At 39.0% G+C, this 26856-nt stretch overlaps 1 protein-coding gene across 6 annotated transcripts in view; it reads left to right on the forward strand.

Moving 5' to 3' along the window:
• Positions 1-5388: 5388 nt before the first annotated feature.
• Positions 5389-26856, forward strand: part of ZNF438 (zinc finger protein 438) — a 52481-nt gene continuing 31013 nt past the window's right edge. For 3 of the 6 annotated variants that reach the window (XM_083867245.1, XM_083867248.1, XM_083867249.1), the window contains exons 1-3: positions 5389-5436; positions 7436-7517; positions 8014-8067. The gene's annotated coding sequence lies outside the window, so the exon portion shown is untranslated. Of the gene's footprint in view, positions 5437-5878; positions 5988-7435; positions 7518-8013; positions 8068-19607; positions 19739-26856 lie in introns of those variants that run through there. The other 3 variants (XM_083867244.1, XM_083867247.1, XM_083867246.1) reach the window with 2 other exon arrangements.

Here is a 26856-nt window from a genome sequence, read left to right on the forward strand (position 1 = left end):
TGGCATTTCTCCCTTTTTTCTTTTTATTCCAAAAGCAGTGTTTCAGCACTTAAATGTCTGACAGGTTAATCATGACAAAAAGGAATGTACTTAAATCTCATTATATTTTTCAACTTCAAAGAGTTTTGCTCATATTTATTAATGTATCATCACAATATTTAAGTCAGAATTACCACTGCTGTTTCAAAGGTAGGTGAACCAAGGTGCAGACATTAAAGCTTAAATCTCTTACACATTTAAAAAGTACAAATAGTCAGCAGGAGGCCTAATCTGTAGGAAGCAGGAGAAGTCTGGTACTAAGAGGTTTTTCAAAGCTTGTGTTTGGTATTGTCCAAGTTTCCCAACTTCTTTGAGTCTGTGCACTAGTACAGTGGATTTAAGTACCTTCATCATCCTGAAATAACAGTGTTCTGAAGTACTACAAACTTAACTACCTAAACCAACACCAACCTAAATGATTATCTGCCTGGTCTAAAGCAAAGTATTACTGTGCAGTAACATCTTACTGCATGTGGGAGGATTTTCTTTATATGTGATGTAAAATTCCTACATGTAGATCGAAGTGTAAGAGAGAACAGTAGGGTAACAATTAATGTTCTACTTCATGGATTATGGGAGAGTGGGAAGTATTACAGTTGTCTGTTTGCTGCTGCTGTGCCCATAAAGGCTCCAGTTCACAGGACCACAGAACACAGTGGTTCACCTGTTTTGGCCATGTTTTGGCATTTCCACTTGCACTGATACACAGCAAAAGCACTGCTGTGCAAATACCTCTATTGATTTAATTCTGAAAATATACCACATTGCTAAATACAAAAAAAATTAATGTGAACGTTGCAACTACATTTTTTATTACCCTGAATTCTAAGTAGTGCACATTAATACTGTACACCATAAAATTCTTAATCATGTATACTCTTCAGTTTATTCTATCTGAAAATACACTACCACTCTTCTAAATCATTACCAATGTAATCTTTAAAACAGTAGCTCTTTGTCCATTGTAGATTGCAAAAAGAGAAAGTATTATCTTCAGATATGACAGCTTTCATTTTTTCCTGTGGTATTGTTTATTGGTGACTAAGGTCTGCTTACTTTCAATTCTAAGCAGGAACTCATTCTATTACTTCACTTTTAAGAAAAACTCCTTTGCAAAAGCCTGTAAAATAAGATTAAGATCACTGACATACTTTTCTGGAAAATATTCAGGAAACAGTACTACTGAATATTATAAGCTCAGATGTTGAGGTACTACACCACAAAAATTATTTTCTTCAACTAGTCACAGTGAATTATTTTTCCCATTGTTGTTTTAAAACTTCATATTCCAGACTGACCTTAATTATCACTGCTACAAAGTTTCTAGAGTATATAATAAAGTAAGGCTTGAGGAAAATTAATATGCTATTAGAAATTACTGATCTTTTCTGTGAATATTGAAAATAGTCTATACATGAAATTTATATTGTAATCAGATTTCTTTTTCACCAGCAACAGATAAATCCACTGTAGCATTTTATTTTTAAATGAAAACTAATAGTTGGTAAAGGCACAAACATATGTGCACACTGGAAAGAATATTTGGTGTTTCTCCAAGTGGCACATAATATATCAAGAACCATCGTATGCTCATTGTGCTGCATCAGTGGTCAGAAAGGCAGTACATACAATGGATATAATACTTTTGCTTAACCAAGAGTTGGGACTTGTATAAATCCAAAAGGAATTATAATTATTTAACATCATTTGGAAGACTCGCCTTCAAATTCACTGTACTTGATAAGCTCTGCAACTGCAAACCACTTCAGCTTTAGTAGGTACATAAAGGTGAAGAATAAGTATGCTTATTTTTAAACTTCAGTTTTTGTTGAAATTGTCAATGACTTTTAAAGGTAGCATTCTGAAGCACCAGAACAGTTATTTCAGATACAGAACTTCCAAGTGGAACACATGACTGAAGGAAAGTATCATATCATAAATGTTCTGAAATGACTTTGAGCCAGTGTGCCTGTTTTATCACCACAAATTTCATTTGCCAAGATGCAGCTACTGTATTCACAAAACTGTGCTTATATTCAGAATCACTAATTCTAATTCACATTTAATTTCAGGAAATCCATGTTCAAAAAGAGCCTAAACTTTTGACTTCTTTTTATAATTTGGCTACACTAGAAAAAGGTGTCAGGTACTTAGGATATCTGCTTCCTTAGCTGTCACTTTGCAAGCTGTAAGCTGCAGAAACAGGTTTTCTGAACTGCACAAACATTTTAACATTTTAATTTAAATATATTTCTAATTGTTAGCATACTGTCTATACCCACACAATTAAAATTTCAGCCTTAGGTACATGTAACAAAATGTAAATATTTGGAAGACATCCACGTTCCTTCTATTTTCTCCCACACTGATTTCTTTTGCCACTTTTGGGCTTATCATCACAGTAGCATCATGATGCTAAGGACATGATGGCAAAACCCACCAGAATAAAATGTTTAGCTTAACAGCACTTCCTCCTTTCCCTTATTCCCACTTCCCAGAAGCTGGGTCAATGCTTTTCCACAGATTCATTGTTCCAGGTGTGGCTAGGGAATCCCTGTCATCCCTTCTTACAGCAAAGGGATATGGCAGAAAAATGTACTGAGTGCAGGCTCATGGGAGATGAAGCCGTCTTGGCAGAGCACATGCAAGAGGAGCTCGTGAAGATGGAGACACTCCTGCATCACAGGATGAAATTCAAAAAGAATGTGGCCTCAATGCCCAATAAACTTTGAAGTGGTGCAGACAGAAGTCCTTTTCTTCCCCACAAGATACATCTCTGTAGTAGAAAAGATAGTTAGAAGAAGGTAAAGAAAAGAGGTTTTGTGGAGGCCCAGGAAGCCTGTCACCATAGGGTTTATGTGCCTTTTATTATATGGTGAGAAAGACTTTTCTCCTATGGATCCTTGCAGCAACATGTCAATATCTTTTAGGTTCTGTTACTCCATTGGTTTTTTTAAGATGATGTAAGTTTATGTTACCTCAGTTCAGCCCATTTTCCATATATGTATATTCCCCAGAATGGTCTCCCTTCCTTTAGTCCTCATTGGTTTCTATATCCCCACTATCTACCCTGGCATCCTCTAGTGGCTGTTACCTTTTACGCTGCCCCTGTGCCCTCAGACCATTGGATCTAATGCTCTGCTTCACCCCCACTTCCCCTCTACTTAAACCTATACCCTCCACTGTTCTGGGTCTTTCTGTCCCTGGAACCCTTCAGTGTGACACTAATAAATCACCCCAGAAGACCCTTCCCACCTCTCATTCGCCAACTTCTACCCACTGTGAGTGGCTGTGTGGACAGTGTGATTGCTGTGCGTCTGCCCAGGCGGCTCCGTGTAAGGAGACGCTTTTGGGGAGGGCTGCGGCATTTACCATCCACAGACGCCACCACAACAAGGGGGTTTTTAAATTCTGTATGTTGTTTCCCTTCTCTTTTCTTTTCCCACCTACACATTCTACACTTCCCTTCTTTCTTCTGCACCTTCCCACTTCTCTCTTGCCCAAATAACTTCTTTTAGCCTTCTCTTAAATCCCATATTATCCTATTTCTGTCACACTTTCATTTTTTCTTTTCAGAGAACCATAGAATTATAAAACCATTTAGATTGGAAAAGACTTTAAGATCATCAAGTCCAGCTGTTAACACAGCACTACAAAGTTCATCACTGTACTATGTCCCTAAGCCCAATGTCTTTCAAACACCTTTTTGAACATCTTTTAAATACCTCTAGAGATGATGACTCCATCATTGTGCCTGGCAGCCTGTTCCAGTGTTTAACAACCCCTCTGGAGAAGAAACTCTTACCAATATCCAATCTAACCCTCCCCTGGTGCAATTTGGGGCCACTTCCTCTCATCCTAGTTCTTGTTACTTGGCAAAACAGACTAATGCCCACCTGGGCACTCACTTGCTCACGTTCAGCTGCTGCCCATCAATACCCTCAGGTCCTATTCCACCAGGCAGTTTTCCAGCTGCTCTTTCCCCAGCCTGTAGCACTGCAGGGGTTGTTGTGACCCAAGTGCAGGGTCCAGCATTTGGCTTTCTTGAACCTCGTGCCACCGGCCTCACCCCATTGATCCAGCCTGCCCAGCTCCCTCTGCAGAGCCTTCCAGCTTTCCAGTAGATCAACACTTCGGCTCGGCTTGTGTACGTAAACTGAGGATGTTCTTGGTCTCCTCTGTCAGATCATGAATAAAGGTATTAAATGTGTCTTACCCCAACACTGAGCCCTGAGGGACACCACTGGTAACCAGCTGAATGTAGCTCCATTTACCAACTCTCTCTAGGCCTGGTCATCTGGACAGTATTTTACACAATGAAGAGCACACCTGTCCAAACCATGAAAAGTGGTTTCTCCAGAACGCTGTGGGAAACGGTGTCAAAGGCTTTACTGATGTCCAAACAGACACATCCACAGCTTTTCCCTCATCCACTAAGTGGGTCACCCTCAGTGAGGATGTTCACAGAGGAACAGGTCAGCTAATCAGGACCTGCCTTCAATAAACTCATGCTAGCTGGGCCTGATTAACTGTACGTGCTGTATGAGGCTGTGAGGATACTCAGATTATTTGCTTCATATCCAAATTAAACCTTCCCTGTCACAACTTTGAGGCCATTTCCTCTTGTCCCATCACTTTTTACTTGTGAGACTCCACTCACAAGTAACTTCACACTTGGACCTCACTCCAACCTCCTTTTAGATAGCTCTACAGAGCAATAAGGTCCTTCCTGTTTCTCCTTTTCTCCAGACTAAACACCCTCAGCTCCCTCAGCTGCTCCTCATTAGACTTGTCCTTCAGATGCTTCACCAGCTTCACTGTCTTTCCCGGGACACGCTCCAGCACCTCAATGTCCGCTTTAAAATGCGGGCCCCAAACCCAAGCCCGGTACTCGGGACACGGCCTGTCACTGCCCAGCACAGCAGCAATCCCCGTCCTCACCCTGCTGGCCACACCATTGCTGGTACGGGCCTTCGAGTCGCCTCATGCTCAGCCATCTCACCCCCTCTGACCCAGTGCTTTCAAGTCACTTATGCTTATTTTCCAGTACAATTCCTGCACTTTCAGAAATTCTTTTTTCTGACCTGCCCCTCGAAGCCCCCCATCCCACCGCCTGACAACCATCAGTTTTGGGGACCGGCGGGAGCGCAGCTTCCCCCCCTCCCCTCAGCTGCTGGTTGGGACAGGGCGGGAAGGCCTCGCTCAGCACAGCGAGGCCAGAGCCCTCTAATCCCGGAGCAGCGCCGCCGAACCCCGGGCGCAGAGCAAACCCGGCCCCGCCGCCCCTTTCCCTCGGACGGCCCCGCCCGCCGGGCCCGGGCCCCGCCCCTGCGCCTTCCCGCGGGGTGACGCCGCCGCCCCGCGCCGCGGAGGCGGGACCGGGCACGGCGGGCGTTCGTAAGTTCCTTCCCCCCGCGGCGGTGGGGCCGCGGCCCGGGCTGGGGGCGGGCGGCGCCGGGGCGCGGCTGCCCCTCTCTCTCCCCGCCCGGGAGCTGGCTGGCGGCGCGGGGCCGGGAGGCAGGAGGGAGGGGTGGCGGCTCCTCCGGCCCTCACTCGGTGAGCCCGAGAGGTTCCTCTCCGGGCGCTGCGGCCGGAGCTCCGCGCCCGCGGGGCCCTTCGCTCTACCTGTCACGGCACAGCTGGACCCGCGGTGCGGCCGAGGCTCGGCAGCGTCCCCCGGGCCGCCGAGGTGTGTGCAGAGCCCGGGGGCGGCGGTGCGGGGCCTGCGGTGCTCGGCCGGGGCGCCCTGTGAGCCCCGAGCCCGCACGGCCGCCCGAGCCCCGGCGGGGGTGTCGCCCCGCGAGTGCGGAAACTGCGGGACGGCGTCACTGCCGTTACCGGTTCCCATGTTGTAATAAAGACCTGCAGAAAGGCCGCCTGTGGCCGGTTCCTACAAGTCACGGCAGTTGTTTGCACAGCTCACGCTTTCCTCGGCGGTACCATAGCAGGTGACCGCTGTGCGGGTGGCGGGGGGCGCTCCCGGGCCTGTGGCGCTGGGCCGTGACAGCGTTGGGCCCCTGTGCGGGTCCTGCGGCCCGAGGCAGAGCTCTGCGCTGAGCTCTGAGCTCCGCGACCTGAGCGATGTTTCATGACCTTGCTGCTGCTTCCATAAAAGTACAAATACGATGCGCAGTCCTCTCGGGCTCCTCACGGTTTGGAAGGAGCTGACAGCCAAAGGGGTTTTGTCCTGCGGCTGCAGAAATGGATGCAGTAAATGGGTGCAGTGTTTGTGTATAACTAACCTGTCGGCTTGTGAATCCATTAGAACTTTTAATAATGACATCAGGAACATATCCCAGATTCCAAGTGGTCAGATGTGTCTGGCATAGATAATACAAGGAGGGAGGCATTCTAAAGCCACGTAGGAGAGTTTTCAAAAGACTGTGTAAATGTCTGCAGCATGGCAGATTGGAAACAGTATGAAAGATTGGCTTGTTTCAATTTATTTTCCCCTAAAGTCATGCTCTATTAAAAGATTTACCTAGTTCTGTACCTAAATTAAAATTAATGTGGTACGTCTTGTGCTCAGTTCCTTTCTTCTCCGAGTTAACTTTTGGTAAAGCTTTTTAATGTGTAATAAAGTCTCAGTCAACAGCCCAGCCCTTAAATGCTGTATAGTTAAGCTAATTTTAGTCTTGAGTTTTTTTGTACTGATTTGAACCTGTAATATGCCATTAAAAATAGTCTTTCATGTTGCTCCTTAATGAAAAGGAAAGAGGAGGATAACAGGGTAAATGCACAGCTCCCTTGGATCACAGTAGTTTACGTGCAGTTTTTTTTTTTCCCCGCAGAACTATTCAGCAATCAAAATACTGAGCTGTTGTTCTTTTGTTTGTTTGTTTTTTCAATACCCTGATTGTAGCTAGCTATTTTTAGTAATAGTTTAACTTAATCTTTTTCAGTTATTTTTATGTAAAGCAAAATACATCAGGGATGAGTGCATATTTTTTTCTGGTTTGGTAGCTAGAAGAATTGGATTTTTTCCAACTTAGAGTTTGTCAAAAGTCAGGAAAAGGAAGAAAGAAAGTGTATGACAAGTCATATGTTTAAAATATTTTTCATAATGATCTAATGTTCTTAGTATTTAACTATAAAGATATTCTTGGGTAACTATAACTGGAGGATCAGAAAAAAATCAGCACTATGCATGTGTTTTTAGCTTTTGGGCAGGCTGTTAAAGAAATAGATTGTGCTGTAGCAAAAGTTGTAATTGAAATGTTTTTCAAAACGTTTAATGAAGAAAATACTAGTTTCTTATATTTCCTGCATCTCATTTGTGAGTGAGAATATCAGAACTAGCAATGACAGGGAGAGCATAGATGAGATATTTCTGACTTTCTCATGTGAAACCTTAGAAATTTGTGGTGATTGTCACACATATGTTTTTGATGTACAGGTTCAAGGATTATGTTGTGCTAGATGAGAGGAATGTTCTTCATCAGTGACTTGGACTGTTTCAAGCATTTTTATGTGCACAGGTAAAACATTTATAGAAGTGGTTTAATGTTTTAAATGTCTGTATGAAACTGGTGATGGTTTTATGCATTTATTTGCACCTAAGGAGGTAGATGGTATCAGGTCAAAGTGAAATAGCCAAATGTTGAATGTAGAACTTGGATTGGAAGCTGACTGGAAATATTACTGCAGTTGCAATTAAAGAAACTTCAGAATTTTAAAAGTGCATGGTAAAATCAGAAATGTAAGAACTTTTATCAGTTATTTTAGCAATATTTATTCAGATATTTATTATTGTAATCTCTAGTCTAAAGTCCTGTTAATGTATGGTATGCCTCAGAGGAGATGCTGTTGTATTGTGGGTAAACGTGTTTTAGTAGAATTCTTGTTTATTTACCCCTTCCTAAAATGTTTATCTCTTCTGTTAAATCTGATTTACTGTCCTTTGCTAAATATATTTCTGAGATATTGGAACTTTCTGTTGGTTTTGTTTGTTTGTTTTTTATTTCCTTGAAATAGGAATTAAGATGGATGAACTGTTTCATTGGTCATAGCAGCAACAGGACATATAAGGTGGGTATGTTTAGAGATTACAGTTAATATCTTTGCAGAGTATTTTAGATTTTGATTGTGTGTCTGCTTGAACACAAAGATGGTTTTTGCCTCTGTGTTTGAGTTACTGTTTATTTGCTCATTTAAAATTCTTTAAGGTCAATGAGGGTGCATTCCACTGGGCTTGTACTTCAGTGAAACAAATTGTTTTCATAATTTCCATAAAGGGTGTAAGTGGTTCAGCAGCAGGAAAGTATGTTTTGATGCTCATCCTTATTTGCAGTCAAGACAAGACATTGGCCTTATTTTCTAATGCTTAATACTTCGTGTTGGTGTTTTAATTCACTTACAGGGATCCAGAACATGCTTTTACTTAAAAAGATTTCTTAAAACCAAATTTACAATATGACCTTATATTTTACAAGACTAACATTGGCAAATAAGAGAAACAGTGCTGCTTGAGTAATAATTGAGCCCTTTCTGATGGAGTATTATTTGTGTATTGTTGTCAAAGTTAAATGAATTACAGACTTCTTCACGATGTAACCACCATTAAGTTATGACAGAGATCTTTATTTTTATCTTTTGTTTTTAAATTTCAAAAATAAAAAGTAGTGGGGTTTTTTTTTTATTCAATTTTTTCTTGTGCTGGTGTAACAAAGATTCTTACTGCCAGCTTAAAATGGTATTGGAGAATACTGTTGTCTTTGTATTGTATTTGTTCTATCACTGTTGGTCTTGTCACCTCATGAAACCACAGAACAACTGGGTAGAAACCATCCTATTCAAATATCACAAAGTGGGATATTTGCTAATTAAGTGTGTCTTTGGCTCACTGTATTATAGTGTTGTATTTGCTGGTATTGGTTTGTCCCTAACTGGCTAATTAAACATAGTGTCAGTCGTATTCAAGCATAACTTTTTAAAAGGATTGATTTCATGGGTATTTATAGTGTAATTGAATTTTGTAGGAAATATTAGCATGGTTTGTGTAGCAATAATTGTAATCTTCCAGTTAATACCAAGAATGTAATTAAAATACCATAAACCTAACTGTGGTAGGACTGTACTGTGTATTGAACAAGGAGAGGAAAGTGCATCAATTAAGAAGAGACTGTCTTTGCTTTGTCACTTCAGTCTTTTACCATTTTAGGAAAGAATGTTTTCCTCACCTAAACTGTGAACTGCTCTTTTTCTCTTTGGTTCTTTTCCTTTTGAAGGCCATACAGTACTGAAAGCCTTGCTGGTACTGAAAGGCTGGCTGGTGTCCTCATACCAGAAGAGGTTTAGTACTGAGCTGCTGGTACACCTTGAATTGTTGTACAAATGGAAAGGAAACAATATAATCAGTAGCTCAGTACATCTTTCAGAATTGTAATGCATTGTGGTCGCTTCATTTGTGCTTAAACTTTTATTTTTTTGCAGAATGATGAGGTTTTTTTTCAGGTAATTTTAAAAAGAGTAAAATTATGGAGTATTGAATCATAAACATGCTTTTTTTTTTTTTTTTTTTTTTTTTTTTTTTTAGTGTGACTTTTACCTTTAGAGGCTGCTACAGGATGTTAATTTCTGTGTGTGCATCATGTTGTTTCATTCTGTGGGTTAGCAGTTTATTGTTTTTTGGAAAGTCTATATCCAAGATTGTTGCTTTAGAAAAACTGTCATGGTTAATGCCAAAAAGAGATCATGTGGTGAGCTTCAGAGCTGGACTATCTCAGCCCTGCTGAAGAGCCTCTGTCACAACAAGTCACTGGAGAGACAGGAGTATTCTTGTGGCTCACCTGGGTATTTGCCAGGAGGAGCAGCTGCTAAAGAGATGGAAAAGCAGCTTGGAAAATTTGTTTGATAGGTAATGGAGTGGGGTGAAGAAACTACTTCGGGCAGACTTACTAGGATCTATCACTGAAATTGGTTTGGGATATTAGGTTGGTTGTAAGTTACAGTTCCAGGGGAAGTTTTTGCTGTTCAGGTGTGGGTGACAGAGCAGTCAGAGCTATGTTTCCATACTCAGGCTTTTTCAGAAGCTCTCTGTTACCAGTAGCTGAATGCCAAAATGTCTGTAGGAATTACTTAATTGTTTTGTGTGATGCAAAAGCAAAAACCAAACCAAAAAAAACCCTCAAAGGTGCAGTGTCTTAATTTTTTTGTGCATTATTCAGCTGTTAAGGACAATTGCAAAAAACTGTATCTCCAAAGAATCTTTCTCTTGGGCCAGCACTATGGAAAATGATTATGGTAAAAGATTACAGCTTAGACTGGTGTCATTGCTGTTGTACCTGTGCTTCTTTGCCACTGCACTTTTCTTATGTTTCTGGTTTTTGGGATGAACCATAGAAAATAGGGATTTTACAAAAAAATTACTGAGTTTTATAGTTTTAAGCACACTTCAGTCTTCTGCTGAATGACATAAAATTTAATTTTGGTGGATCTTTTTGGCCATGACTGGTTGGCTTCCCTAGGGGAGACTACCGTCTGCTGTTGTGAGGGGGTGTAATCACAGATTTATATCAGGCTGTCCTTTGAAAGAGTGCTATGTACACCAAGTTCTGACAGTTTTTGCTCTTCCTCAGATCAATCAAAACAGAACTGCTGGTGAAGAAATAAGATAGATCCATGTTTTTAGGAAGTAGGGCAGTAAAGCTGAACTACCCAACATTGGTCTGTGCTGATTATGTGCAGAGTCCTAATGATAAATTTTATGATCCCCCAAAATACTGTTAGGGAATTAAAAAGGATTACTCTACAGAAACCTGCATAGTCCTGTTGTATATGTAAGTGTAGTACTCTGTGTGTGATGAATCAAGGACTTGGAAGTCTCCCTGCCAGAAAAGTAATATGGATGTTCAGTGGATTGTGTTGCTTTTGTCATCAACAGATTTTGAGGCTTTACTGAAGCAGGAAAACAAATCAGTATTGGATTTAGAAAAAAGGAACTGTTCTATATTACAGGACTCAAACTGAGACCACCCAAATGCCTTCAGCTGGTTTTTGTTATTTTCACAAATTGTTTGTTCTTTTAGCAGAGTGTTTAAGGACAGAAAGTTGGGTCAATCACTCTATTATGTTTTATCCTAAATGGCAATATTAAGCAAACTTTACAATATTGTTCATCATTGAGGAAAAAAAAAGTCTTATAGTTTCTCTTAGGGTATTTTTAGCTTCCAGAGGAAAAAAGCGATAGCTATTTCAAATCTTCAAATTATAAATGCAATGCCCTGTGTTTTTGGAAACTTTTTTTTTTCTAGTTTTGGCTGGATTGTACCTGGTAAGGGGCAATATAGTATCTATTATATTTTATGGTATTTAGTAGTAAATTCAGAGATGCTATATATTTTCCATAGTTCTGGTAGAATAAGTAGGATGCAGAATATTCTTGTTCTCCACATAGTACGAGTTATCTCTTATTACAGTCTTCATTTCTCAAAGGGTGGGTCTGCTGTATTTTTTACTGAATTGTTTTTGTGCCAAAGCTCAATCAATGATTGAGGACCTAAAAGCAAAGAGTCCTGGGCAGTTACCTTTGCTTAGTGTGTGTTTGTGTTCTCCTGTAAACGAGTGATTTTCTTTCTTGGAAGGTACTCTAACTGGCAAATAACAAAGATTTGCAGACTGTAATGGGTGAAGTAAAAAGAAGAAATTATGCTGAAGGAGAAAAAAGCAAAGACTACCTGGCCCCAAATGTTGTCTTGACATGTTAGTAGTGCCACATACTCAAAGTAGAGAATGGCATGTTAAAAGCTTTGTTTCTGCTCTTAACTTCTGATACTTGTGTTCATATTTGCAATCAAAGTAAATGCAGTGTGATGGAGTATAAAATGATACGGTAAAAATCAGTATCTTACTGTCATACAGCATACCCTCACAGTGGATGTGGTGCTGGATGCCTCAAAAGGATGTAGAGAAGAAGGAATCAGGGCAGAGTCTAAAAGAGGAATCTGTGGGGATGGAAATTTGCCTTTATAAAGAGAAATTGGTAAAAAAAGAGATCGTTTACTCTTTGAAAGGCAGTGAATATGGAGAAGTATAACACAAGTACACAGGATGATTAATTGCTTGAGAGAAGTAACTCAAAAGCTTTTGTGTTGTTGGTTCATGCTGTAAGAGTAAGGGGACATTCTGTGAAATTAGAGTGGCAAAGTGAGAAAGGAAACTTGAGAAAGGATATATTTCTTAATAAACTGGTAAGACTGAGCTCTGCAGTCTAGGGATAATTTTAATTTAGAAAAATTCTAATAGAAATTGAATAAGTTAGAGTGCAGGAATATTTACACAGGCTCAGATTACCTTTTCTCCTGAAAGAATATAATCCCTCATCTTTTCGTCACTTGCAAAATTATTTTTTCCATCATGATTTTTAATAAAGCTCATGTACATACCATATGTTGATGGTGTGAGTAAAGGAATTAAGTTTATCCCTAGTTTGTTTATGGGAGAAAGAGTTACAGCATCTCACTAATTTGTCTGTTCCCTTTCTCTGTACTGGGTTATATCTAGATGAGATATCCCCTAGGTAATATGTCTAGTTCCCTTGGTAGGATGCACTGAATTACTTTGTTTCTCTTGTAGATATGGGTATTGGAGAAAAGGTTTGGGGGATTAAAAGGTTTGGGTCCTCATGAAATTGGAAAAAATTTACGTAGACCAGTTGTTTTTGCAACTTGCTACTCGTGAGACCCTGTTCTGTTCAGCTTTGATTTTTCTGTTGCCTAGGCTTGTGCATTAAAGTTGGTGTTCCTGCAGTAATTTAATTCGAGTCAGTACACAAGTTTGTTCTGTACCTAGAGTGATGGAATATTTTGGGAGGATGAAATGAGCTAACGCTGGCCTTCTGTGTCACCCTGCCAACTCCCAGCAAGTATGTAAAAAGTCATAAAAATAGCAGTGGGGGTATCTTAATTAAATGAGCATGCTTGTCGCTCTGCCAGTCTTTTCTCTTGGCATGGTTCAAGTCCTAGAAACTGTTTGCTTTCAGTCTCTATCAAACTCAAGTATAAAACTCTGTGATAAAAGCATCAGAAGCAGTGTTTAACAGGAAAAGACTACAGAATCAGCTTTGTCTCTATCCCACTTAAATGTCCTTTTCTCTCTTAGTGCCAGCTGCAGTTTTTACTTTTGTTGTGTTTAGCAGCAGATTGAGTTAAATTTGTTATATTTGGCTCTAGAGCAGCAAAGAGCAGATGTCAGGGAGGTGCCGTGACAGAAATAAAAAAATTCAGCAGGCTTGTGGGAATTTGGGGGTGAGAGGGAAGTCTTCCTCCTCTTTTTTCCATGCTAGAATCCGTATTATAACATTTAAAGCTGGCATTCAGTTCAAAACTTGCCGTGCTGCAAGGGTTGATGCGTTGACGCAGACATTCTTTCCCACAGCTCAAATTGTGGAAACAGAGTTTATTTATAAAATAAAACATTCCTGTGAAATTATAATTGATACCTTAATTACAGAGAACTTGCCTGAAGGATGGTAACTTAGCAATCCGTGGGACATTTTCCTGGCTTAGAATAGCCACGATTTATACTGAAACATTTTCTCTGCGTGAATCCTAGAAATGGAATTCTCCTGTCAAGGCAGAAAAAACTTCAGTAACTGAGAGGTACTCTGCCAGGGATGATAAGTCTAAAATAATAGTCAACTTTTAAACATTATTTAGTGTTGGAACATTTGAAAAGTAAGCCTTGCTATTCGAGATTGTCACTATTTGAAAAATATGCATTTAAAAGCCACCACTACATGTTGCCAGTGTTTGCATAATCAGGTGGGTCCCGAGTGTATGTGAAATCCTGGAGAAGTTTCTCGCCGTGGATTATTTCTTTTCACTTCTGTAAATTACACAGTGCTCTGAAAGTCAGTGGTAGCTTCTTTCTTCTTTAAATCTTACCTTATTAAGGGCCATTTCTGAAAACACCTGGTGTAGTTCATTAGTTAGTAGCCTGATTGCGTGTTTGTTTCTCTTTCTTTCTCACATCTTTGTTTTTCATTCATTATCTACTTACACTACAAGAGTATATATTGCCACAGTGAATATTGAAACATAAATACGATGTAATTCCCATCATATTTACATTTACATAATTTTAATTGCAGGTTGCTGTGTTTGAAAATTGTGCCAATTCTCTGTTATTGTATGTGTAGAATGATGTACTTAATAATTTCTGGAGGTTTTTTTCTGTGATGAAAAAGTTTTATTTACACAGTGATCTGGAGGGGAGGACAGTAATAAATCTACTTTTCCTTGAGATGATACTCAATGATCTTGTATTAGTGTTCTAGTAAACCACCTTGACTCCTTCTTTGAGTCTTCTATTCTGGTGGTGAAGCTGGACTCTTGTCTAACTCTGACAGTAGCTCTTACTGTTTGCTGGGGAGATGGGATTTGAAATAAAAGTATGTTAGTGTGCATTTAGTAAGAATATGGAGTCTGACTTTTTTAAAAAAAGCAATTAGTATAGTGGGGTCACTTGACAGAAGCGTCATATGTGTGAGGTATATAATGTACATGGTCTGTTTTCTAGAGTCCTGAGTGGAGTGTGCTGCTGCTCAGGTTTGAGAACAAATCTTCCCATGTCTTTTGCTGATGAATAGTGTCAGTGCACTGCTAAAAGAACACAGGACTTACTTGCCTGTTGGCTGTAGCATGTTGAGTTTCTTGGTCAGACAGGTAATTTCAGTGACTTGAAAATGACAGGCCTGGAGATAATTGTGGTCAGACCTGCTCCAAGAGGATTGAGTGAAGCCTTTTGGATTTTTAAACAATAAGGAAGCCAGATTTGATCAACAGCTGCTGGGATGGTTATTCAGACATTGGATTAGTCAAGTTCAGTGCAGGATTTTTCACCTCTGGCCAATTTAGAGCATGTTCTGCCTAAGGTGAGCTGGTGAAACTAACAGCTTTGGTGTGTTTGATTAGCATAATTTATGTTTGCCCTGAACATAATTTTTTACAGATATTTTTTATCTGGCTGTCAAGATTCTTTGTTGTGTCAGAAAGACTTTGTGACCACATAAAAAAGTTAGAAAAATGGTTATGTTGTGGATTCTGTATTTAAAGACTGTTCTAGCTCATTTAAGTAATTAAGTATTTGTAAGGTTTCTTTTACATGATAACATATTAGTTCAAAAGAAGCATGAAACTGTAGAGTCTGTTTAGGCTAGATCAAGGTTGTACCTGTTTTATTTCTTTTTTAATGATTTCATGCAAGTGTCAAACCTACATTTATGTACTAATATGTTTTGAAGATAGCTGGGTATTGTGAAGAGAGCTGGTCTAGGATGTTGTTAAGGTATAATTCATCTAACTCACTGTAAAAGTTTTGAAACCTTTTCAAAGTTTTTTTTTCCATCTAAAAATTTTCAGATATTTGGTATAAAATATTGATGTTCATTGGTAAGTGAAATTTCTGTTCGATTTTGGAAGAAAGCTTTGTTCATGTTCACAGTTAAAGTGGACCAAACTCTTCCTTTTCTTTTTCAATTATAAAATTATTCTAGACTTACAGAAATGCAGATACCTTTGAAAGATTTAGCTGATCAGCTTTTGAGAAGCATAAAAATTCCTTAGATTAAGAATAGTGCTAACAAAATTGATGGACACTCCTGTATATAGAACTGGTTTGTTCTGGATAATTCTCTTCCTGTTCCAGGAAGCTGTTCATTTTGGAAAAGCAAAAAAATCAAAATCTATAAAGTCTTGTTATACAAGTTGTGGAATAATGGGTTTTAATTTGACCATCATCAAAAATACAAGTCAAGGAAAAGGAATAATGTATTGATGGTAATATCTAAGAATTTGTAGAACATCTTCCCCTTTGAAAAGCAAATAGTAAAAAAATAATTTGTAAAGTGGACTGTACCTATAGACTATTGCAAGTATCCTATCAGGGGAATAGGACAGGCTGAGTATCCTGAGTTTTATTTAACTGTGAGGGATTTCAGTGATAAGAGATGTAATTAACTTGGGCATGTGAGCCTTTTTTTGTTGAAGTGTTATTATGTTTTGAAGTGTTTGCTGTTCAATAATGGAAACGATTTATTTGAATTGTCTCTTCATAACATTTCAAACATGAAACATTTCTGAAATACTTATTAATAATTGTAAAATTAATAGATAAACCCAAAGAAGTCATAGATGTTAGTAATGGTTGAGAGAGTTCTCATGCTTTCCTAATGGAGGATATTCACAGAGAACGATTTCAGGTTTTCTTTACTGGCCCCTCTCCTTCCAAGACTTGTGTGTCAGTGGTGTAGTTACCTGATAATTCAGTCTTTGGCAATTATCTTTAGAGAGCTGCTCTGGATTGGGGAGGAGAACATGTTTAATGTGTGTGCTTGCAATGAGGAAGGTGCTAAGGAATATTATCTCGTGTTAGGTTGACTGACTGTAGATGCCCCCAAAAGAGGAAGTTTTAAATTTCTGTTGAAATCTAGTCATATTACAAATAACTGTATTTAGAAGCATAGTAATTTTCAAAACTAGTATCTTTGGAATTCACTTTTTCATTATGAAGTGGTTTCACAGGCCCAAAATATGACATTTCTTACTTCGAAGTTTTTAAAGTTAATTACGTTTGTTTCTAGAAATAAGATGAATGCCAATGACCTCCCAATTAAAGAGCATTATTTGTAGTGGTACACTAGAATCATGGAATATCCTGAGTCGGAAGGGACCCACAAGGATCACTGAGTTAACTCCTACAAATTTTCAGATACAAATTCTACAGAAGTTTCACAAAGAGCAGATCTGGACAGGTGGAAAACATTGATTTGCAAAGGAATCTTGTGCAGTGCCGTCTGTTGGGAGCCACAGTGCTGCTTCAGGGTGCAGGGGATGAGTCAGTTACAAATTCACTTGTTGAAAGGAATGCTCAGTTTCTGATGTGCTGCCTACACTTGGGAGGTACAGGGAACCCTTCCCATGGTTGTTGCCACCAACTCATTTGGTGGCAACATTGTAGATAGCCAGGAGCTACCTGCAAGTAATAGCCCTTGTAGGTGGCTCCTGGCTTCTGACAGACTTCAGTCAATTCAGAAATATTCTGACCTATGAACAGTGTTATATGCTATGGATAGGTTTGTGTTGCATTTATAGCTGTTGAAAAACTAGTGGCTCATCTACTATTGCAGGTTTTTTGGCTAACATCTTGTATGAATATTGTACTGCTGAATCTTTAATCTGCTGTGGAGACAGACAAATTTAGGAGCAGTGACTTTAATCTTTGAAGAACATGTATTGACTGGGAAAGCTAGTTCAGTTTATTTTTGCAAATCACCAACCCTTAGAAGTGGGATTAGGTTTAGTGCAGGAGAAAATGGAACTTTCCCTTTGTCTCCAGAGTGGGGTCTCAGTGCTTGTCTCTTTTCAGCCTCCATCTCAGTAAAATAATAGAAAATATAATTGTTTCATGTTTCAGTTTTATCTCCTGAAGAATGCAAGTTATGGTTACTTGTGCAGGCTGTAATGTCAGCAATTACTTCCTGTCCTTGTTGCTTCTTTACTGCACTCTCTGCCCTGTTTTCATGCCTGTGTTTGAAATTCTCATGTGCTGCTTTTGTATTTTTTTCTTTTTTTTAAATTTTTTTTTGCTCCTTGATTTTATTTATTTAAGATTCCGCTGAGCAAGTAGCTGAGTAGACTTCATGTTCCTTCCATGCAGGAACTGGTTGTGCATGTGGCTTTAGTGATGGCAAAATTCACAGAAATCCCACCCACCTTAGATGTGAAGGCAAGGAAAAGGAGACAAAACAGAATCCAACAGAAGATATAAGAAAAGAAAGGCTTTGGTAGTAAAGGAAGGTAGAGTGGAACACCTGAGTCAAGGTTGGAAGAAAAGAAGCTAAAGTGATAAGCTGTTTTTGGCACTGCAATGTGTGATGATGCTGTTCTGATTTGGAATTTTAAGAACAGCTTAAAAAGCACATTGCTTAAATAAGATAATTCACTGATTTTTTTTTTATTTTTAATTGTATGTGTATCTTTTAAGCTCATTTTTCAGTAGAGTAGATATACACTAGGACTCATTTTAGGGGAGCTTATTTTCATTTAATGAGGATGTATTCATAGTAATTTTAATAAATAAATGAATAAAAACACTAGTGCTTGGTTGCTTTATTGCTCATCTATTGTCTGACTGGGGTTATGTGCAGCATTCAGTCTTGGTAGATTTAAAGAAATGCTATTTTCCTGTGGGAGGAGGTTAGGAAAAAATCTCTTGTCTCACTAAAATGGGTCCCAGTTCTGTGTGAAGGACAGGCATGTGATCACTGGTCACTTTCCAATATCACACTTGAAGGCTTTCTCACTAGACTGAATTACAGTCAGATCACTCAAATCTCCCATTGTCCCTAGAGAACAGAAATTGTTTCAGCAACAAATACATTGAGTACTTTGAGCCCATTCTCCTTAGTTGTAGGGTGTATTTCATAATTTGGGAGATTAATTTTTATGAAATAGGTAACTGAGAGAGTTAGCATTCTTGCTTGAATAATGCCCTACATATTTTGGACAGAGGTTTTCCACGACTAAATAAGAACAAGATATTTGACCATTTTCTAGAGGGACCACTGTTTGGTCAGCATAAATTTAAAAGAAAAGGTGCAGAAGAGACAATTGATGGTTCTTGTGTGGTGTTTGCAACTTTTTCATGTTTCTTCTGGGCTTTAATTATACTGCATATACATGGCAAGAAGAAAGACCAGAGGGTTTGTTCTTTCTATGGAGGTGTAGCTTTATCACATCGTTGGGAATTTATAGCCTAGTAATATATAGTGTTTTTTCCATTCCTGCATTTTGCAATTGGTTTGTACAGCCTTATAGTCTGGCAGCTAAGAGCTCACTTTTTCACTATTTTTTTTGGCATGAAAGGGTTACTGTTCACATTTCCTGTGTAATTCCTTCTGATCTTGCTGGGCTGTAATTACTTTCTTGATGTTAAACATTCCCAGGCTCCTATAACCTTCTAGCCTGCTTGTGCTGGCCAAGTTTGTCCCAGGTGATCATGTGGGCGAACCTCCTGTTTTTAAGGATAAAAATCTCTCCTTCCTGTGTAAGATAGGCTGCATACTCATTCCTTTGCTGTGCAATCCCAAGAGAAATCTTTAAAAAATAATAAGGTAGCACATCACTCTTTTAGAGCCAGACTTAGCAGCCAAAATACATGACAAATCAAGTGTGTGGGTTTAGAATTTGCTGAATCTTGGTTGAATGACTGTGAATTCACCTTGAAGATTATTTTTTCTTAATACATTTGGAAAAGAGGTTATGATATAAAAAAGATTTTGACTGTAGCTTCTTACTTTTGACCGTATAATTGGCAAATCTTTTTAAGCTTGTTTGAATGTAGAACTACTTAGCTGAGCCTTCAGGATTCTTTTTTCTTTTGAATTCTTTGCAGTAGCTGCATATCTAAAAAAACCCAAAAAAACCCCAAAACAAAACAGAAAAGGGAAAAAACCCACAATCTTACTCAATTCTGTCTTTCCTACATAGTTTAGTTATCCTGTATTTCTTCTGATTTTCAGTTTTGGTATATAAACAGTAAACCCAAGGTATTATTTTGTTTTTAAATAGAGGTGACTGTATACTACTGAAAAATGTTGACTTCAGAGGTGTGGGAACTGAAGTCTTCTGTTCTGCAAAGACACCAAAAGGTTTTCTGTGCTGCTCTTCAGCTTTAATGTGGAGGAGACACCTGTAAGAATGTGAGTGAAGTTTGTTTTCCATGACATTTATGCTGTTTTCTCACAGTGCCAAGAAAGATGAAAGGTTGTGATGGCAGGGTTTTTTCAGGGTGTGAGGAGTTGTAATGTACTGATACATTGACACTGATGAATGTTGGGTTGCTTTTTGGGTTTTTTTTTTTTTTTGTTACTGACAATGTAGTCAGTAACAATTTTTTTTTACTGCTGTCAGAGAAAGTAGTTGGAGGTTCTGTGCTCTATTGGTTCAAGAAGTCTGAATTTTGATATTTCAGTTAAGAGCAATCTCATTATCTTATTATCCTGTTATAGGTAATTTTTTATCGATCATAATCCTAGTCTTATTAACTTGTGCATTTAATTGGCTGCTTTGTGAAATTCTCAGGCTGCAAGTAATTCTATTTTGTTTAGCTTGTATTATTATACTTGCAACACAGATACTCAGAAGTCTTCCCAGTAACTGACTACTGAAGTCTTGTGAATGTGTAACTGTGAGGTCAATGGGATTATATAATTGTATCTGGAAGAAAATGGTTTGTAGGTGATAAATTGTATCAGTTTGAGCCCTTTTCATGGTTTAATTCTCATGCACTCCAATGCCTGTGCTTTAGTAGATTAATAGAAATTAAAACAGTTGGCATGTGTGTCGTTGATGATGCTGCTATGCTGGTGAATGACAGGAAGAATATATTTTAATGAAAATGTCTTTAATCTTTTCAGGAAGTCTTGAATCTGATGCCTTAGTTATAACTGGAATGCAGTCAGTGTGCTTCCCAGTTCTTAATTGCATACTCCATCATGTAACTGGGAGCATGGCTGTCACGTATTTTTGTTGTTGAACCCAGATATTTTTTATGGGGTATTATTCAACAGAGAAATCCAGTCCTGGCATAAATTATTTGTACAGTAGTTATGTGAAAAAAAAACATGAAGCAGATGAGTATATAGTATAGTATATAGTATATATACTAGGTGAGTATAACTGGACAGAAAAAGATGCTGCTTGTAATTTACAATTACGTTTTCATTTTATTGTGGCCTGAGATTTGTTAGGAAACTTCAATGAAGAGAGTTTACCTTTGAATGTCCACTTGGGTAGGTGTTAAAGATGTTGCAAGTGTGATAGGCTTCCTGTGCAGCAGGGTAATACTTTGGTTTAAGATTTTTTTTTTTTCTAAAACAGCTTGCTTTTGACTATATATTATGAAAACACTGATGATTCAGAGTTAGTTGAGAGGCAATCTCTCTCCATCTAACAAAATGCATAGTTCATCTTGCCATTCTCTTTACCTGTTTAATTTTGCTTCTGCTTAGATGGAGGAAGGTAAGAATTACTTGCTATTTTGTAATTAAAAGTAACCTGTTTTGAATTTATTTTATAAAATACTTAGAATGTAACTGACCAGACTCTCCATTATGAATTTCACCTTTGTGGTGGAAAGTACCCTGAGTGGTAATGAGTTTTATTCCATGAAAAATTTGTGGTTTAAGAGTCTGTGTGAATTGCCTCTTGCTTTTTGTATAGAAGTCATGTTACAGGACATAAGCTGGTTCTGTTTATCCTCTGTGTGTGTGTGCATGTTGATCTTCTAGTGATTTCATTTAAAACTCTTGTGGACCTAGATGTCCCTAATGTACTAGAGGCAAGGTGATGCCTATAGCTGTGATGCAGGGAAGAATTGAGCCTAATCTTAAGTGTATTTAGTGCAGAGAAAAAAAAGTCTTTGGTTTTAACAACCTTCTATAGAAATAAGGAATTATTTGAATTAGAGGCGCTTTTAAGCTTTCTGACAATGTAGTCAACTGTATTTTTATATTCAGAGTTGTACAAGTTCTCTCTTAGGGAGGACATGTAAATTACTATTATGACAGAATGCATAAATGTGTCTGGGATTTGATAGTAATTAATTCATTTTGCTTATCTAAGGAAAGATTAAGTGCCTCAGTTTGAAACTGGCTATAAAAAGTAAAATGTAAACAAATTTAACACACATCCGGTGTAATAGCACATTTGGTAGAACTGAAGGCACTTTGTTTTCGAGTGCAGTGGTTTCTCACTTTCAGTGTTCACAAGCTGTTTAGTCACAGAGCCCATCTTGACTAGATTTTTAAGGGCAGGTTTTGTCTCTATGTCTTTCTTGACTTGAACTGTATATATGATAGAGCCTTTAAGTACTGCTAAAAATGTTGACGAATTATGTTGTTTGCTGTTTGTGCACAGAAAGAATCACAGAATATCCTGAGTTGGAAGGGACCCACAAGGATCATCAAGGATCGTGCTCCTGGGCCTTCACAGGGCAGCCTCAAGAGTCACACCTGTCCTTGAGAACATTGTCCAAACACTTTTTGACCTCTGTCAGGCTTGGTGCTGTGACAGCTTCCCTGGGGAGCCTGTTCCAGTGCCCACTCACCCTCTGGGTGAAGAACCTTTTCCTAATATTCAACCTACACAACTTCAGACCGTTCCCTTGGATCCTGTCACTGGCCACCACAGAGATCAATGTCTGCCCTTCCTCTTCCTTCATGAGGAAGCTGTAGACTGGAATGAGATCTTTGTTCAATCTCATCCAGACCAAGTGACCTCAGCCACTCCTCATACGGCTTTTCCTCAAGGTCTGTCATCCTTTTGGTGCTCTCCTTTTTACACTTTCTATCAGCTTTATATCTTTCTTATAGTGTGGTGCCGAAAACTGCACACAGGTCTCAAGGAGAGGTTGTGCCCATGCAGAGCAGAGTGGGAGAATCCCCTCTGTGCCTGATGCACCAGGGAGGCCCTGCAGAGATCTCAACAAATCAGAGGTCTGGGCAATCACCAGCCACATGAAGGTCAACAAGGCAAAGTGCTGGACTCGGTTCCTGGGATTGGGCAAGCCTGGATGTAGAGACTGGGCAATGAGAGGCTGGAGAGCTGTGCCATGGAAAGGGACGTGGGGGTCCTGGTCCATGGCAAGTAGAACCAGCAGTGCCCTGGCAGCCAGGAGGGACAGCCCTGGGGGGACAGGGAGCACAGCCAGGCAAGGGAGAGGATTGTCCTGCTCTACTCTGAGCTGGGGCAGCCTCCCCTTGAGTGCCGGGGGCAGTTCTGGGGGGTGCCACAATATAAGAAAGACACAAAACTGTTAGAAAGCATAAAAAGGAGAGCCACAAAGATGGTGAGGGGCCCTGAGGGGAAGCCGTGTGCACAGCAGCTGAGATCCCTTGGTCTGTCCAGCCTGTGGAGGAGGAGACTGAGGGGAGACCTCACTGCAGTCTTGTGAGGGGAAGAGGAGGGACCAGGCACTGATCTCTTCTCTGGTCACCAGTGACACGACATGAGGGAACGGCCTGAAGTTGTGTCAGGGGAGGTTTAGGTTGGATATTCAGAAAAGGTTTTTCACCCAGAGGATGGTTGGTCACTGGGACAGGCTCTCCAGGGAAGCTGTCACAGAACCAAGCCTGGTGGAATTCAAGAAGCATTAGGACAATGCTCTTATGCATGTGGTGTGACTCTTGGGGGTGGTGCTGTGCAGGGCCAGGAGTTGGACTCTGTGATCCTTGTGGGTCCCTTCCAACTCACAGTATTCTGTGATACTGTATTTTTAAGGTTTTTTAATTTTGTAGTTTTAGATGAACAGTCATGAAAATAGAGAACCTTACAAGGTATTAAACAATTTGAAAGATGTTAGGAAACAATATACTGTATCCTTATTATATATGTGTTTCTCCTGTATAGAAAGAGTTCTCTTCTTGTCATCTGTTCTGATGCTCAAAGTAATTTTATGTTTTGTCATCTGCTAAATGTATTATATATTGTCTAAATTTTTTACTTATTGGAACCTTCTTCTAAAATTCCTATCCAAAACTTCACATTTCAGAAACTTAAGCTCAATTCTTCCATCTATACCATAGGTGTTTCAGCTGTTGCAGTCCACAGTTTTAAAAATACTTGCAAATTAAATATGTATATAGGCAGAAATACTGAAAAAAAATTATTTGTCTTTGAAGGTAACTGTCATCATTGGAAGGACTTAATTTTTAGATTCATCTCAGGACTGTGGGTTTGAAGGGAACTCTTTGTCACTGCAATTTTGTATTTCATTTTTAAGGTTAATTCATTTCCAACTTGTAGCATGGTCATTGACATTTACATGGTATGGGCCATGGGGCCTGAATGCAGCAAGTGAATTCACACAGATCAGAAATAGCTTAGAAGAAAAGTCCAAAATGTCTTTGGCAGTTATCACCATTATTTTTAATCTCCCCTCCTCCCTTCCAGTGCCCTAAAAAGAAGTAGTTAGGCTGGATAGCTGAATGAATGAATGTTTGATACAGAGGATGATACAGATTGTTGGCATGCGCCCAGTACACATCTCAAAACTGCAAAGTTTACGACACAGATCTTACATTATTTCAGGACTAGTAAAAGGTGAATGACTTTGAAGAGCAGAAGTGAATGTGGTAGAAATAATATGCAGGGTTTTCTGCTTTGCTGCAAGGGAAGCATTGATTTTTTTTTTTAACAGAAATATGTTTGCTAGTGTTCTATCTATATTAAAAACCTTATCTAAATCTTCAAGGATACAGTGTTCTTTGTCCAGGCTTGTATATTTTGCTATTTAGTTCAAGTTTTTATGATAAAGTAAAACGATAGATTGAAAAACCAAATCACAGCTGTGTAAAGAAAATTATAGCAGACTGAAATAATTCGTATGTTAAAACATGTTGAGTGTTCACTAGAGAATCTCTCTGAAAAGTGAAATGTCACAGCAAAACCTTACAGACTTTTCTGTGGTCTTGTATATTAAATGTTCTGTTGCCTGCTTGAACAGTTCTCACCATTCAGAAAACGAGTAGTACTGTGCCAGTGTTTTTTATCTGATAAAGATACACTGGAGATTTTTTACCAATGTAATTCAGTTCCTAGAAAAATGAGTAGTTTCTTAAAAGTCATTTTGTATTCAGTAAAGAAATAATATGAGAATTCAGCCTTTTGCAGGTATTGGGAGCTTGTGCTGATAAATCATTTGGCCGCTAATCAATTTCTGAAGCTGCAAAAAACTTCTTTGTATCTATCTGACAGTTTTCAAACAAATAAAAACCACTCTGTCTTCTGTACAGATTTTTCTCTCTGAGGCACGTAGAATAAATACAGCAGGTCTGTTAGAACTCTGATCTAATTTTGCAGGTTGGGAGCCAAAAACAAGTTATTCATGCACAGATCTCCAACTTTAATCTTTAAAAGAAGAGCAGACTTAAAAAAAATGAGTACTTGAGCATAAAAAAGTGACTTGCTTGACACCTACTTGTTCATTTAGTTACTCCCAGAACAATTCTTCTCTTAGGAAACATGATTTGTTTGGTTGAAACAAAGTAAGGAAGGGAGTGAAGCAATACAGTTTTAAAGAATGGGGAGCTGATGATGGCAAGCACTGTATGGCTTGGAGACAGGAGATTAAGGAGGTAAGGTTATTAATAAAAATCTGTGGGCAGTAGAGTACAATGAAGTTCTTTAAATATAGAGGATGTTCTTGAAGGGTACAAAAGCTTAGTAATGATAGAAGTCCAATACTGGGCAAGGATGATAAATTTCTGCTGTGCGGAGAAAGGCACGAATACTCAATAAATATTTTGTTCTGTATTCAGAAAGAGGCTGGATGATGCTTTTACATCTCACCACCTCCATCATTAGTGATGGGAAGAATGTATTATCACTGTACCAGCAACTATTAATGTTAAATGTTTTTAAATCTGCTGCACTGACACCTACAGATACTAAAAAAGAAAAAAAGCTTAGAAGCTGTATGAATTATTCATTTTGAGTTTTAACAAATCATGGAACAGTGGAGAAATTTTAGAAGGCTGGAGGTGAAGGGGAACTAATGTGCCCAAATTTAGAAAGTATTATAAGTGCACCTTGAAAAGGCCGATAGTAGTATGCTGTCAGTGAAGATTTAAAGGAGAGTTGCATAATTAATACTGATGAGAATGGGCAAGTCAGACCTACATTGTACTGCTGCATGGGGTTATTCCTTTCTGTAAATTTATATTAGGTTTACTGGCCTGTGGTTCCCCAGATCCTCTCTCTTGTCTTCCTTCAAGATGGCTGTGTGCCATTTTCCAGCCTTTGGGAATCTCCTTTGATGCCATGACTTTTAAAAGATGATAGAGTGCATCCTTGTGGTGACACTGATCAGCACTCTTGAATGCATCCTTCTGATCCTGTGGATTTGAACTGCCTCTTCATCTACTGTTGGTAACGTTATATCAGTGCCTTAGTCTCTTCCATGGTTTTGTTCACCTCCTCTTCTAAGCATTAGGCCCAGTTTTTCCTTAGCCTTCCTTTTGTGACCTTTGCCTTTCTTAACTCTGTGTGCATGCTTAAGCAGTGTCTTAAATAATTAGTACTCTGCTGTAATCCACAGATGCCAAGCATGACTAGCAAAGTTTGGATTCGGACATAAAGTAGGAATTAGTGCTGCTATTCAAAAAATAGATGTTTGGTTATTTAATTGCCCTAAGTGAGCAGAACTTCAGTGTTAGAATTTGAAGGCTTGACATGACTCAAGCAGTGTAGGTGTCCTGCAGCATGGTTTTTATGGTAAATTAATGAAAAGGTACTGTGTGTCAAACCAAAAAAACCTAGTTGCTTTAAAAGCTTGGTCATGCTAAATTTTTTGCCTCTTGAAGCAGTAATTCAGTTTGGTCGTGCTTAGTTTGAGATTTAACTGGATGCATTTGGAATACAAATATCCGTAGGAACAGAAGACAAAGCTGGAGGCCACAGAGAAAGAAGAATGTTCCCAGGGTTAGCATAGACTGTACACCACAGCTGGTTGCTGGACAGCATCCAGGAATAATTATGACATGTTTATTTCACATTTTTTCTCCATGAACATGTTTTAAGGACACTTCATTAAAAATGTCTGATAGACTTTGAAGCTCTGTGCCTTTAACATTTTTCGAACAACAAACAGGGTGGTGGATAAAAAATGAAAATTATTTTGGCAAGGACTATTTGCACAATGAGAACAACACAAGCTAAGTGACTGAAGGTAGTAAACTAGGACAGATTGGATTTTGATTTATTCTTTTTTGTATTTTTAACTGTGTGAAAGTTTTTTTAGTAAGTTTAGTTCATCAGT

The sequence above is a fragment of the Zosterops lateralis genome (genome assembly GCF_965231275.1).
Source record: "Zosterops lateralis genome assembly, chromosome: 1".
Taxonomy (NCBI): Eukaryota; Metazoa; Chordata; class Aves; order Passeriformes; family Zosteropidae; genus Zosterops; species Zosterops lateralis.